This window comes from Oncorhynchus mykiss, chromosome 16 (assembly GCF_013265735.2).
Source record: "Oncorhynchus mykiss isolate Arlee chromosome 16, USDA_OmykA_1.1, whole genome shotgun sequence".
Lineage (NCBI taxonomy): Eukaryota > Metazoa > Chordata > Actinopteri > Salmoniformes > Salmonidae > Oncorhynchus > Oncorhynchus mykiss.
This window is the reverse complement of record NC_048580.1, coordinates 34,883,597-34,899,022: the sequence shown is the minus strand read 5'-3', so window position 1 is coordinate 34,899,022 and position 15,426 is coordinate 34,883,597. Positions and strand designations below refer to the sequence as shown.

At 44.3% G+C, this 15,426-nt stretch overlaps 1 pseudogene; it reads right to left on the bottom strand.

Moving 5' to 3' along the window:
• Nucleotides 1-2,785: 2,785 nt before the first annotated feature.
• On the bottom strand, nt 2,786-15,122 carry LOC110491044 (annotated as a pseudogene).
• Between the last annotated feature and the right edge of the window lie 304 nt (nt 15,123-15,426).

The window sequence follows — 15,426 nt, the reverse complement described above, 5'->3', positions numbered from 1 at the left end:
GCCCGGAACAAGGGAACCAATGGAATAGTCCCAGAAGTGCAAACTCCAGTAAATACATGTTTAACCTCATTTTCATTATTGCCAGACCCATATTTAAGCAATTAGGTACGAAGGGGTGTGGTACATGGCCAATATACCACTGCTGAGGGCTTTTCTTATGCACGACGCAATGCGGAGTGCCTGGATACAGCCCTTAGCCGTGGTATATTGGCCATATAGCACAAACCCCAGAGGTGCCTTATTGCTATTATAAACTGGTTATCAACGTAATTAGAGCAGTACAACTACATGTTTTGTCATACCCGTTGTATGCGGTCTGATATACAGTACCACAGCTGTCAGCCAATCATCATTCAGAGCTCGAATCAACCAGTTTATAATAGTGTTTATATTATGTGAAAATGTGGATTTTCTGCATTCTGAAGAACAGGTCTGAAGAAAAATATGATGGGCTGTCAGTGGCTAATAAGGGTATCCTCAGGTGGATTGTGAACCTGGGGACCAAGCTCTGCGGGCTGCAGTGCAGGGGGCTTCATATCAGGGACTCTATGATAAATGAGCAAAGAACAAGGCCAAGCGCGTCACAGATGACCCCACACACAATCTTGCCCAATGTTATGAGCTGCTGCCTTCCAGAAGGAGATTAATGGTCCCACAAATAGGAGCAGCCATCAGGCTGCTGAACAGTGTGACATACGATAAGACAGATGCAGGCCCAATACACATCGGACAGATGGCCGCAGACTTTGAATATGTGAAAATGTAAATGTCTGACTTGTGTACTAACTTTCCAGTTTTCCATGCTGCGTGTAGTATATTGTGTTGTGTATTTGAATGAATTTCCATGTAAATGGACAATAAAGTACATCGTATTGTATGCCAATCAGTGATTATTTTTAAAACTACACACTACAATACACAGACAAAGAAGCACATGTTCATTAGTGCAATATGTTCACTAGTAATTAGAAAAATATGTGCTGGAAGCTGGGCTGGAGCCAGTGGTTAGAGTGATATAAGCAATGCGCTACAGAGCACTTAACCCACACACGATGCTGAACTGACAGATGAATTACTGCCCTCTATGAGCCATCACAGGCATTGTATCTGTTCTGTTGTTATGAGCTGATGTTGATATGACATTTGAAGTTGTAAACACACACACACCCACACAAATTGGAATAATTACCCAATCCTAACCCCAGAAGCTATAAACATCTGGTCTAGATGGCCATTGGCTCAAACAAGCAGGAGAGGAGACAACACTATGAATGGATAAGCCAAACAGATAGGACTGACGCAGTGAAAAGAGTCCATTGACTAAGCAGTGCTGGGATAAAATCAGCACTCTTTAATCTTAGATTGGGAATTGTTAGGGTAATTTAATTGTTTTCCCCTGTGCAGCAAACTGACTGAAACATAGCATGTTGCGTAACCCCCCTGAAAAAGAGCAATGTGTAGTAATTTAGACTAAATATGGAACATCCCATCTGTGCTTGCGTGAACACACACAGGATTAAAATCCGAAAAAGATTACTGAGAGTGAAGAGGAATAGTGATTTTGCAATGAAATAGTAGACAGTGTATCATCACACCACACAATAAGCACGCCCTCTTTGATCTCTGACATTGTGTGAACAGGACCTATGACACCTATTAGATGTGCCATGGCACCTCTGTCACTAATGCTCTCTAGTGTGTTTACTTACCTAAAGTTAATCTACTATGTGCATCATTTACGAGACTGTTGTGTCACAATCTGCATCCTTTGACGTGTCCATTCAGATGTTATTTGATGGTGAGCCAAAAAAGCCTAGTGTGACATCCATCTGTCACCAAAAAGGTCCTGCGTTGAGAGAAGAAAGGGGGCTAGGTTGTTTGTAAGAAGGAGTAGCGCCCTTTAATGAACTGGTTTATGTTATGAATACCCTCAGGACAAATTTCTACTAATCCTTTGCCCACAGGACGCTAATCACCTGGTTGCTGTAGGTCAGAAGAGGTAGACCAGTCAGAGCCTTAGCCCAGATAAGGTACAATAGGATATGGTCTATCCAATGCACTGGGCTCTCACCATTGGAAGAAATGAGAACACTGAAAGGGGTCAGGGATGTAGAAAGGGGGCCAAGGGAAGGAGACCATATTTACATTTACATTTTAGTCATTTAGCAGAGTGACATCCAGTTGGGGGAGTGATAAGGGAATTTATATATTTAAGGTAATGACTAAAGAGTTCCACCCTGAAACGTAATTATAACGTAATTATTAGATTATGTAACATGTATAATGAATAATTAAAGTGATTAACTTAAGTTCAATAAGGTTCAGTAGAGACAAGTAAGGGAGAGAAAAGTGTGTGTGTGTCTAGGAAAATACAGAGAACAATTAAACTATGTATGACTACAACCTGGTTAGAACTCTGAGAAACTTACGACAGGAAGGGGAGTTCTGTCAAGGTTCCTCTAATCTCGGGAGGATGGAATTGTCAGCTTGGTAGTGATAAACGAGTGGTGAGAACTATGGGGAAAGATACATCCCACCTACTGTTTGTGTGTAGGTAAGTGCGTATAGTAGGTAGGGAGGGGGTGAGTTATAAAATGGCATGTCTTTGTATTATGGACTTTAGAACGTTTTCATGAATACACTTTACGGACCTTTTGCATAAGCTGAGTCTTTGCCTAATTATTATTAAACCCAGGGTCTTACAAACCTCGGAGATTGGTCAAAGCTTAAATAATTGTTAGTTATTATCATTGGGATTGAAAATTCTCGTGACAGGGAGGGGGGATTATTTAAAATACTCTTTGAAGATGTAGTGTTTCAGGTCCTTTCGGGAAGATGGGCAGGTCCTCTCCTGTTCTAGTTTCAGGGGAAGCTGGTTCCACCATTGGGCTGCCAGGACCGAGAAGAGCTTGGACTGTGTTGAGCAGGAGCTGCCCTACAATAGGGGTGGGAGGGCCAAGAGACCAGAGGTTGCAGAACGGAGTGCTTGGGTTGGGGTATAGCTTGAAGGTAGGGAAGGGAAGTTCCTATTGCTGCTCCGTAGGCAAGTACCATGGTCTTGTAGTGGATGTGAGCTTCCACTGGAAGCCAGTGGAGTGTGCGAAGGAGCTGGGTGACATGGGAGAACTTGGGAAGGTTGAACACCTGGCAGGCTGCAACGTTCTGGATAAGTTGAAGGGATTTGAAAGCACTAGTGGGGAGCCCAGGCAACAGCCAGTTGCATTAGAACAGACGGGAGATGACAAGTGCCTGGATTAGGATCTGTGCCACTTCTTGTGTGAGGTAGGGTAGTACTCTAGGGATGTTGTAGAGCATGAACCTGCAGGAGCGAGTCACTGCTTTGATGTTTTTCAGAGAACGACAGGGTGTTATCCAGGATCACGCCAAGGTACTTTGCACTCTGGGAGAAGGAAACCGTAGATTTTTCAACCATGATGGAGAGGTCTTTGAACGTGCGGGCCTTCCCCGAGAGGAATAGCAGCTCCGTCTTGTCAAGGATGAGCCTGAGGTGGTGGGCCGACATCCAAGCTGAGATATCTGCCAGGCACGTAGAGATGCGTTACACCACCTGAGTGTCAGAAGGGGGGAAGGAGAACATTTGTTGAGTGTCATCTGCATAGCAATAATAGGAGAGACCATGTGAGGATATGACAGAGCTATATGTATAGAGAGAAGAGGAGAGGGCCTAAAACAGAGCCCTGAAGGACACCAGTAGTGAGAGTACGTGGTGCAGACACAGATTCTCTCCACATCAACTGGTAGGAGCAGCCTGCCTGGTAGGATGCAATCCAAGAGTGTGCAGAGCCTGAGACGCTCAGCCCTGAGAGGGTGGAGAGGAGGACCTGATGGTTCACAGTGTCGAAGGCAGCGGATAGATCTAGGAGGATGAGGAGGGAGAGTCAGCGTTGGCAGTCAGTACGGAGAGCCTCTGTGACACAGAGAAGAGTAGTCTCGGTTGAGTGACACGTCTCGAAGCCTGACTGGTTAGGATCAGGCGGCTGGACCTCTGTAGTCACAGGATTTCATCTGGAGAGAGAGGAGAACAAGAGGTCAAGGCGTATGGTAGTTCTGAGTGGGACCAGTCGACTCAATAGTCTGAGTGAATGAGGAGCGGATGTCGTCAACCTTCTTTTCAAACAGTGGCGGTCAATGCCGTTTAAGATCAGGGAGGAAGATTTATTTATTTATTAACATGGCCTTATTTCTATTACAGCATATTGGATGGCTGTCATTCATATTCCATTCACCCAGCTCAATGTAACATTGATAGCTTCAGGCTACTGCATATGAAAGTTTTCCCTGTACTCATCACAAGGTTACTACAACCTAGCCTATGAGGCTACAAGGTGCACCTTGCAGACTCTTACCAGCATCTAGCTGATCTAGGTCCAACAGTTGAAAACGAGAATTTATTTTTGGTTTGCTTCCGTTTAAGAAACGTTTTAACAGAATCGGCGCAATGAATACATACCTGATCACACGAAAAACACAGTTCACTTTCATACCAGACACATACAAACAGCTCATTGTACAGTGGCTTGCGAAAGTATTGCCGCTTGGCATTTTTTCTAATTTGTTGCCTTACAACCTGGAATTAAAATAGATTTTTCGGAGGTTTGTATAATTTGATTTACACAACATGCCTACCACTTTGAAGATGCAAAATATTTTTTATTGTGAAACAAACAAGACAAAAAAACAGAAAACTTGAGCATGCATAACTATTCACCCCCCCAAATCAAATCAAATCAAATGTATTTATATGGCCCTTCGTACATCAGCTGATATCTCAAAGTGCTGTACAGAAACCCAGCCTAAAACCCCAAACAGCAAGCAATGCAGGTGTAGAAGCACGGTGGCTAGGAAAAACTCCCTAGAAAGGCCAAAACCTAGAAAGAAACCTAGAGAGGAACCAGGCTATGCGGGGTGGCCAGTCCTCTTCTGGCTGTGCCGGGAGGAGATTATAACAGAACATGGCCAAGATGTTCAAATGTTCATAAATTACCAGCATGGTCGAATAATAATAAGGCAGAACAGTTGAAACTGGAGCAGCAGCATGGCCAGGTGGACTGGGGACAGCAAGGAGTCATCATGTCAGGTAGTCCTGGGGCATGGTCCTTGGGCTCAGGTCCTCCGAGAGAGAGAAAGAAAGAGAGAAGGAGAGAATTAGAGAACGCACACTTAGATTCACACAGGACACCGAATAGGACAGGAGAAGTACTCCAGATATAACAAACTGACCCTAGCCCCCCGACACATAAACTACTGCAGCATAAATACTGGAGGCTGAGACAGGATGGGTCAGGAGACACTGTGGCCCCATCCGAGGACACCCCCGGACAGGGCCAAACAGGAAGGATATAACCCCACCCACTTTGCCAAATCACAGCCCCCACACCACTAGAGGGATATCTTCAACCACCAACTTACCATCCTGAGACAAGGCTGAGTATAGCCCACAAAGACCTCCGCCACGGCACAGCCCAGACAGGATGACCACATCAGTGAATCAACCCACTCAGGTGACGCACCCCCTCCAGGGACGGCATGAGAGAGCCCCAGTAAGCCAGTGACTCAGCCCCTGTAATAGGGTTAGAGGCAGAGAATCCCAGTGGAAAGAGGGGAACCGCCCAGGCAGAGACAGCAAGGGCGGTTCGTTGCTCCAGAGCCTTTCCGTTCACCTTCCCACTCCTGGGTCAGACTACACTCAATCATATGACCCACTGAAGAGATGAGTCTTCAGTAGAGACTTGAAGGTTGAGACCGAGTTTGCGTCTCTGACATGGGTAGGCAGACCGTTCCATAAAAATGGAGCTCTATAGGAGAAAGCCCTGCCTCCAGCTGTTTGCTTAGAAATTCTAGGGACAATTAGGAGGCCTGCGTCTTGTGACCGTAGCGTACGTGTAGGTATGTACGGCAGGACCAAAGTCAATACTTTGTAGAGCCACATTTTGCAGCAATTACAGCTGCAAGTCTTTTGGGGTATGTCTCTATAAGCTTGGCACATCTAGCCACTGGGATGTTGCCCATTGTTCAAGGCAAAACTGCTCCAGCTCCTTTAAGTTGCATGGGTTCCGCTGGTGTACAGCAATCTTTAAGTCATACCGCAGATTCTCAATTGGATTGAGGTCTGGGCTTTGGCTAGGCCATTCCAATACATTTAAAATTTTCCCCTTAATCCACACGAGTGTTGCCATAGCAGTATGCTTAGTGTCATTGTCCTGCTGGAAGGTGAACCTTTGTCCCAGTCTCAAATCTCTTGAAGACTGAAACAGGTTTCCCTCAAGAATTTCCCCGTATTTAGCACCATCCATCATTCCTTCAATTCTGACCAGTTTCCCAGTCCCTGCCGATGAAAAACATACCCACAGCATGATGCTGCCACCATCATGCTTCACTGTGGGGATGCTGTTCTCGGGGAGATGAGAGGTGTTGGGTTTGTGCCAGACGTAGCGTTTTCCTTGATGGCCAAAAAGGTCAATTTTAGTCTCATCTAACCAGAATACCTTCTTCCATATGTTTGTGGAGTCTCCCACATGCCTTTTGGCAAACACCAAATGGGTTTGCTTATTTTTTATCTTTAAGCAATAAAGCCCAGCTCTGTGGAGTGTATGGCTTAAAGTGGTCCTATGGACAGATACTCCAATCTCTGTTGCGGAGCTTTGCAATTCCTTCAGGGTTATCTTTGGTCTCTTTGTAGCCTCTCTGATTAATGCCTTCCTTGCTTGGTCCGTGAGCTTTGGTGGGCAGCCCTCTCTTGGCAGGTTTGTTGTGGTGCCGTATTCTTTCCATTTTTCTTCATAGCAAAGGGGGTGAATACATATGCACGCACCACTTTTCCGTTTTTTTTTTTCATTTCACTTCACCAATTTGGACAATTTTGTGTATGTCCATTACATGAAATCCAAATTTAAATGAATTTAAATTACAGGTTGTAATGCAACAAAATAGGAAAAATGCCAAGGGGGTGAATACTTTTGCAAGGCACTCTATATATAATTCCTTCTCGGATCCATATACACCGTCTCCTCCTCTCACCTTTTGTCCTTCGATTGTGGACTTCAGTGCACAACACATCAGCTGTCTGTGACCAGGGGAAAAAACCTTTGCCAGACAATCCTTCATGTCATGACCGCTAACCGCGACACACAGCCTACATCGTTGTCACAATACTCAACATAGCTACTAGAACTAACGTGCTACTAAACCCGCTACAATCATGCAGTATAGTGAAGTCAGAGCAATCAGTTTAGCAGTTACACCGGCGGGCTCCGGTGGCAATAAATTTATAAAACCCAAACTATCTTTCTCAACTACTCTCCACATTTTATGCACTGCAGTACTACAGTAGCTAGCTGTAGTTTATGCTTCAGTACGAGATTCATTCTCTGATCCTTTGATTGGGTGGACAACATGTCAATTCAGGTTACAAGAGCTCTGATAGGTTGGAGGATGTCCTCTGAAAGTTGTCATAATTACTGTCTAAGTCTATGGAAGGGGGTGAGAACCATGAGCCTCCAAGATTTTGTATTGAAGTCAATTTACCCAGAGGTGGACAGAAGCTGGTTGTCCTCCGGCTACACCATGGTACTACCCTACAGAGTGCTGTTGAGGCTACTGTAGACCATTGCAAAGTGTGTTTTAATCAATTATTTGGTGACGTGAATATATTTAGTATAGTTTTATCTAAAAAGGATAACTTTAATGTTCGCAATGAGTTCGCAATGAGTCACTCAGAAACAGAGCAGGAGGGGAGGGCCGAGGCGGCCGGGAAGAAAGAGGACTGTGCGAGTCATAGGATGCGGAAAGGAAAGAAGGGAGAGATGATAGTATAGAAGAGGAGAGAGAGAGAGATCGAAGATTGCAACAGCACATGACCATCTGGGTGGAGGCTGAGTAGCGAGGGTTGGAGGAAAGGGAGAGAAAAGGAAGCAAAGTAGTGATCAGAGACCTGGAGGGGGGTTGCAGTGAGATTAGTAGAGGAACAGCCTGTCTTGCCTTGCTTATTTATTTATTTTAATTTTTTTTACATTTATTTAACTAGGCAAGTCAGTTAAGAACAAATTCTTATTTTCAATCACGGCCTAGGAACAGTGGGTTGACGGCCTAGGAACAGTGGGTTAACTGTCTGTTCAGGGGCAGAACGACAGATTTGTACCTTGTCAGCTCGGGGGTTGCAACCTTCCGGTTACTAGTCCAACACTCTAACCACTAGGCTACCCTGACGCCCCGCTTATCAAGGTATCAAGCTCATTGAGGAACTCTAAGGGCACCTGGTAGGTGATATATGACAACAATGTTAAGCTTGAGTTGACAAGTGACAGTGACAGCATGGAATTCAAATGAGGAGACGGACAGGTGAGAGAGGAGATGGACAGGTGAGAGAGGGAGAAAAGAGAAAATCTCCACTTAGGAGAAATAAGTAGCCCTGTGCCACCACCGGGACGACCAGATGCTCTAAAACTATGAGAAAAAGCATAATCAGATTAAGAGACAGCCGCTTAACCTCTAGCGTCGAGCAATCCCGTATCCGGGAGCGTAATCATAGCCTCAAGCTCATCACCATAACGCAACGTTTCCTATTCATGAAAATCGCAAATGAAATGAAATAAATATATTGAAACACAAGCGTAGCCTTTTGTTAACAACACTGTCATCTCAGATTTTCAAAATATGCTTTAACCAAAGCTACACAAGCATTTGTGTAAGAGTATTGATAGCCTAGCATAGCATTAAGCCTAGCATTCAGCAGGCAACATTTTCACAAAAACAAGAAAAGCATTCAAATAAAATCATTTACCTTTGAAGAACTTCGGATGTCTTCAATGACGAGACTCTCAGTTAGATAGCAAATGTTCATTTTTTCCAAAAATATTATTTGTGTAAGAGAAATAGCTCCGTTTTGTTCATCACGTTTGGCTAAGAAAAAAAACGAAAATGCAGTCAACACAACGCCAAACTTTTTTCCAAATTAGCTCCATAATATCGACAGAAACATGGCAAACGTTGTTTAGAATCAATCCTCAAGGTGTTTTTCACAATTCTATTCGATGAAAAATTATTCCTGGCAGTCGGTTTCTCATCAAAGGCAAACGGAAAAATACTGCAGCTGGAGATTACGCAATAATTGCGACAGAGGACACCAAGCGACCACCTGGTAGATGTAGTCTCTTATGGTCAATCTTCCAATGATATGGCTACAAATACGTCACAATGCTGCAGACACCTTGGGGAAAACGTGGAAAACGTAAGCTGACTCCTAGCTCCTCCACAGCCATATAAGGAGTCATTGGAATGAGGCTGTTTAAAAAAATGCAGCACTTTTTATCTGGGTTTCGCCTGTAACATCAGTTCTGTGGCACTCACAGACAATATCTTTTTTTTTTATATATTTTATTTTTGCATTTTCCATTTAAGAACATTCAAAACAAAAGTGAAAAGATATTAGACAACGATAGGACAAAGTGACAGTAACAGACGAGAGTAACAAAAATAAATAATAATAATAATTATATAAACAAACATACAATAAGAAAAAAAATAATAACAAGACATTGGATCACCTGCCGTAGGCTACATATTTTACATTACGTGTGAAACATTACAGTGCCTTGCGAAAGTATTCGGCCCCCTTGAACTTTGCGACCTTTTGCCACATTTCAGGCTTCAAATATAAAGATATAAAACTGTATTTTTTGTGAAGAATCAACAACAAGTGGGACACAATCATGAAGTGGAACGACATTTATTGGATATTTCAAACTTTTTTAACAAATCAAAAACTGAAAAATTGGGCGTGCGAAATTATTCAGCCGCCTTAAGTTAATACTTTGTAGCGCCACCTTTTGCTGCGATTACAGCTGTAAGTCGCTTGGGGTATGTCTCTATCAGTTTTGCACATCGAGAGACTGACATTTTTTCTCATTCCTCCTTGCAAAACAGCTCGAGCTCAGTAAGGTTGGATGGAGAGCATTTGTGAACAGCAGTTTTCAGTTCTTTCCACAGATTCTCGATTGGATTCAGGTCTGGACTTTGACTTGGCCATTCTAACACCTGGATATGTTTATTTTTGAACCATTCCATTGTAGATTTTGCTTTATGTTTTGGATCATTGTCTTGTTTAGAAGACAAATCTCCGTCCCAGTCTCAGGTCTTTTGCAGACTCCATCAGGTTTTCTTCCAGAATGGTCCTGTATTTGGCTCCATCCATCTTCACATCAATTTTAACCATCTCCCCTGTCCCTGCTGAAGAAAAGCAGGGCCAAACCATGATGCTGCCACCACCATGTTTGACAGTGGGGATGGTGTGTTCAGCTGTGTTGCTTTTACACCAAACATAACGTTTTGCATTGTTGCCAAAAAGTTCAATTTTGGTTTCATCTGACCAGAGCACCTTCTTCCACGTTTGGTGTGTCTCCCAGGTGGCTTGTGGCAAACTTTAAACAACACTTTTTATGGATATCTTTAAGAAATGGCTTTCTTCTTGCCACTCTTCCATAAAGGCCAGATTTGTGCAATATACGACTGATTGTTGTCCTATGGACAGAGTCTCCCACCTCAGCTGTAGATCTCTGCAGTTCATCCAGAGTGATCATGGGCCTCTTGGCTGCATCTCTGATCAGTCTTCTCCTTGTATGAGCTGAAAGTTTAGAGGGACGGCCAGGTCTTGGTAGATTTGCAGTGGTCTGATACTCCTTCCATTTCAATATTATCGCTTGCACAGTGCTCCTTGGGATGTTTAAAGCTTGGGAAATATTTTTGTATCCAAATCCGGCTTTAAACTTCTTCACAACAGTATCTCGGACCTGCCTGGTGTGTTCCTTGTTCTTCATGATGCTCTCTGCGCTTTTAACGGACCTCTGAGACTATCACAGTGCAGGCGCATTTATACGGAGACTTGATTACACACAGGTGGATTGTATTTATCATCATTAGTCATTTAGGTCAACATTGGATCATTCAGAGATCCTCACTGAACTTCTGGAGAGAGTTTGCTGCACTGAAAATAAAGTGGCTGAATAATTTTGCACGCCCAATTTTTCAGTTTTTGATTTGTTAAAAAAGTTTGAAATATCCAATAAATGTCGTTCCACTTCATGATTGTGTCCCACTTGTTGTTGATTCTTCACAAAAAAATACAGTTTTATATCTTTATGTTTGAAGCCTGAAATGTGGCAAAAGGTCGCAAAGTTCAAGGGGGCCGAATACTTTCGCAAGGCACTGTATATATAAGCTGTTTTCGGTCATAAGAGACGGTGGCAGAAACATTATGTACACAATACATTTCAAATAATGTGACAAAACACACAGAATAGCACAATTGGTTAGGAGACCTTAATAAAATGGCAGCAATCTCCTCCGACAGTTAAGGTTTACAGTGGCAAGAAAAAGTATGTGAACCCTTTGGAAGTACCTGGATTTCTGCATAAATTGGTCATCATCTGATCTTCATCTATAGACAAACATAGTGTGCTTAAACTAATAAACACACACACAGTATTTATTTTCTTGTCTATATTGAATACGTCATTTAAACATTCACAGTGTAGGTTGGAAAAAGTATGTTAACCCCTAGACTACTGACTTCTCAAAAAGCTAATTGGAGTCAGGAGTTTACTAATCACTGGCTCTGACTACCATCATTACGCAACCCTGGCACCTTTGTTACGCGCACCTGCGCCTCCTTGGACACACTTATCGCAATGGCCATCCATTTGGATAACCTACTTCGGGAGCATTGGTTCCCACATCGCTTCTCTCGCTCCTTCAGTGAACACTCTGTATCAGAGCCTGGCCCTATGGAGGTAGGGGTCACACGTGTCCCCGCGGTGGAGTGAAGCAGACGGAGACTGCTGGGGCATATTGTCTTTATTGTGGTCAAGGGGGGCACCAGCTTCAACAGTGTCCGGTAAGTCCCAACTCCGGATCCACGAGAACAGAGGGATGGTCATGTGATCTTCCACCTCCTGGGGCAGGTGTGAGTGTCTCATCTTCATAATTTTCTGCCAAACCGTTTTTAGTGTCGATCATACTAGCTGGCTGTCCCTCGTGCTGTTTCTACAGCGCTGGTGGATTCCGTTGCCACTGGGAACTTTATTGACCAGACCCTTAGCTTCTCTCTGAACATCCCCTCATACCCGCTCTCTTTTCCGTTTCCGGGTTCAAGCTTTTGATAATCGGCCACTAGGATCCGGAACCATCACACACATCACCACACCACTCACCCTCACCCTCACATGGAGTCCATTCATCAGGAAACAATTCCCTTATTCATCATTAGTGCACCAGCTCACAAGATCATCCTCTGCCTCCCATGGATCCAACGGCATAACCCCACCATCTCATGGTCGAGGATGAGAATCACGGACTGGTCACCCGAATGCCGGTGGACATGTTTTCCTGTTCCCTCTCGAGCACTGTGGTCTGGGACGTAGATGCAGATATTCTCCAGGCTCTGGAGAGGGAACGCGCACCCACCACCTGAGCACATATCAGTTAGTCAGTTTCCACTTCACTTTTTAGTAGCTAGTAGATAGACAACTTTTCCAAGTCATTCAGCGCTGTATGTTCCTGCCTAACAAAAATGCATACAGTTACAAATGTTTTTTGATGTTGTGGCTATTGTAATCGGATCTAAAGCAAGTGGGCTCAGACACTGTCCACATAAAAATACTACAATTTACTGTAGAATTCTGCAATCAACTTTAGTAAACTGTAGAATCCTATACTCCCAGTCAGTATTAAATAAAATGTTGTGGGCCCCGCCCACCTGTGGGGAAAACAACCCATGGTTACATCATTGGCTCACAGCAAAACTTGACCTTTTTCAAACACAGTTTTCTTGTCTGCTTGTTTTGGTCAATTACAAAACTACATTTAGGAAAGTACAACATCTCTAAAGATTTCATTTTTACTACTTATAAAAACACAATATTGTCTCTTTTCATGATGGCAAGTAAGTGCTATCTAGCTTTCAACCAGAACATTGAGCTAGCCAAGACCAAAAACACAAACAAATGGAATATAAAGCTTCAAGTAGTGAGTGGAGTTACACACTAACGTTATACTAAAGTTAAATGTCTTAACTGTGATGAAATGTTTTTCACACACATAGCTACGTATATCCTTCTTGGACACCGGGTCTCCAAAATGTCCTACTATTCCACACCAAATAGACTGAAGTCACAGCAAAGGGCTCTTCTCGCAGGCTCTATTTCCCTATGTGGAAGCATTGCGAACCATAGATTAGGAGTTTTTACCTGGTTACATGGACATTCAACAACACAGCAGATTTTCAGCATGTTTTGTTATTTCTGTATAACAAAATATTTACAACGAAGTTGGCTCCTTTACAATGGGGGTCAATGGGAAAGAGTGTTTGTTTTCCCTAATTTGTGGATGTGGTCGAGGGGAATTCCTTATGACATGAATATACTCCACACCATAGTATGCCTTGATTGTGTAGTGCTTAATATAGACTTGTAGTATACTGTAGTATCCCTCGATCATGTAGTAATAATAATAATATATTTGTAAAGTACTTTTCATTATACAAGAATGAGTTCAAAGTGCATAAAATAAAAAGACAAAATAGGGAAATAATAAAAAGGTTAATAGAGGGAATTAGGTAGGTGTTACGTCCATCGTTGGAATGAGACCAAAGCGCAGCGTGGAAAGTGTTCATCGTACTTTATTAGAATGAACACCAAAAAAACAACAAAGGGGAAAAAAACCGAACATAAAGCTCTGCAGGGCTAATACAGCTACTGTGCAAAAACAACATCCCACAAACTAGGGTGGAAAACAGGCTGCCTAAGTATGATTCCCAATCAGAGATAACGATAGACAGCTGCCTCTGATTGGGAACCATACCCGGCCAACATAGAAATAGAAAACTAGAATGCCCACCCAAATCACACCCTGATCTAACCAAATAGAGAGCATAGACCCCGCTCCGCTTGCTGATCCCTCCGCCTCCGTGGAACCGGACCGTGGATCATCGCCGGAGGCTCCGGACTGCCGACCGTCGCCGGAGGCTCCGGACTGCGGACCGTCGCCGGAGGCTCCGGACTGCGGACCGTCTCAGGAGGTTCCGGAATGCGGACCGTCTCAGGAGGTTCCGGACTGCGGACCGTCTCAGGAGGTTCCGGACTGCGGACCGTCTCAGGAGGTTCCGGACTGGGGACTGTCTCAGGAGGTTCCGGACTGCGGACCGTCTCAGGAGGTTCCGGACTGGGGACTGTCGCCGGAAGCTCCGGACTGGGGACTGTCGCCGGAAGCTCTGGACTGGTGTCATGCTCCTCAGCTTGGCCGCTCTGCAGCGCTCTCAACGCCAGCACCTCTCTCCGGAATCTTGCATCGAGCTCCTCACTCGACTCCCTGACTGGCTTTGGTTCCCCCCTCAGCTCCGCCGACCACTCCGTATGCCCCCCCTCAAAAGAATTTGGGACTGCCTCTTGGGCCTCCGTCGTGGTTGCGACTCCAGGAGTCGTCGTTGATTCTCCTTCGCTGCCTCCGCCTGCTTCCATGGCAGGGTCTTGTCCCTCACCATGATCTCCTTCCATGTCCATGATGTCCTCCACTCACTTTTCTCCCGAGCCCAGGATCCCTGCTCCTCCTGGCCACGCTGCTTGGTCCTTTGGTGGTGGGATGTTCTGTTACGTCCGTCGTCGGAATGAGACCAAAGCGCAGTGTCGAAAGTGTTCATCATACTTTATTAGAATGAACACCAAAAAAACAACAAAGGGAAATAAAGTAAGAGCAGATGTTGTGTCAGGCTTTGTTTTAATGGACACCTGTGTCATCTGCGTAGCAGTGGATTTGGACACTGTACTGTATGAAGATCTGGCCAAGTGGGAGCATGTAAAGCAGGAAGAGGATAGATCCTAACACCAGCCTTGTGGGACAATGCAGATTATGGTGGAATCCCCTGATCTTGCCTCACCAAAGGTGATGTACTGCTTAGGGTTACAAAGGAAGGACGTGAACCAGTTAAGGGCAGTCACACAGATGGCAGTGTGCTCTCTGAGGCGCTGCAGTAGAATGGTGTGATCTACTGTGTCAAAATCAGCACTGAGGTCCAGAAGAATCAGGATGGTGTGGTATCCTGTATCTGCAGCCATGAGCACATAATTTACAACCTTCACCAGGGCTGTTTCAGTACTGTGCATGGTCCATAAAGCTAGACGGGAGAGCCTCATGAAGCTGGCTAGTACTGAGGTGTGTGTGAAGCTAAGTTGCCACTACCTTCTCCAGGACCTAAGACAAAAATGGGAGATTGGAAATAGGCCTATAGTTTGAGAGAAGGTCTTGTCAAGGGATAGTTTCTTGAGCAAGGGGGTGATGACATCGATTTTTAACACTGATGGCACCTGCCCAGTGTGGAGGGACTTGAACAGGTTGGTTACAAACCGGATGAGAGCAGAT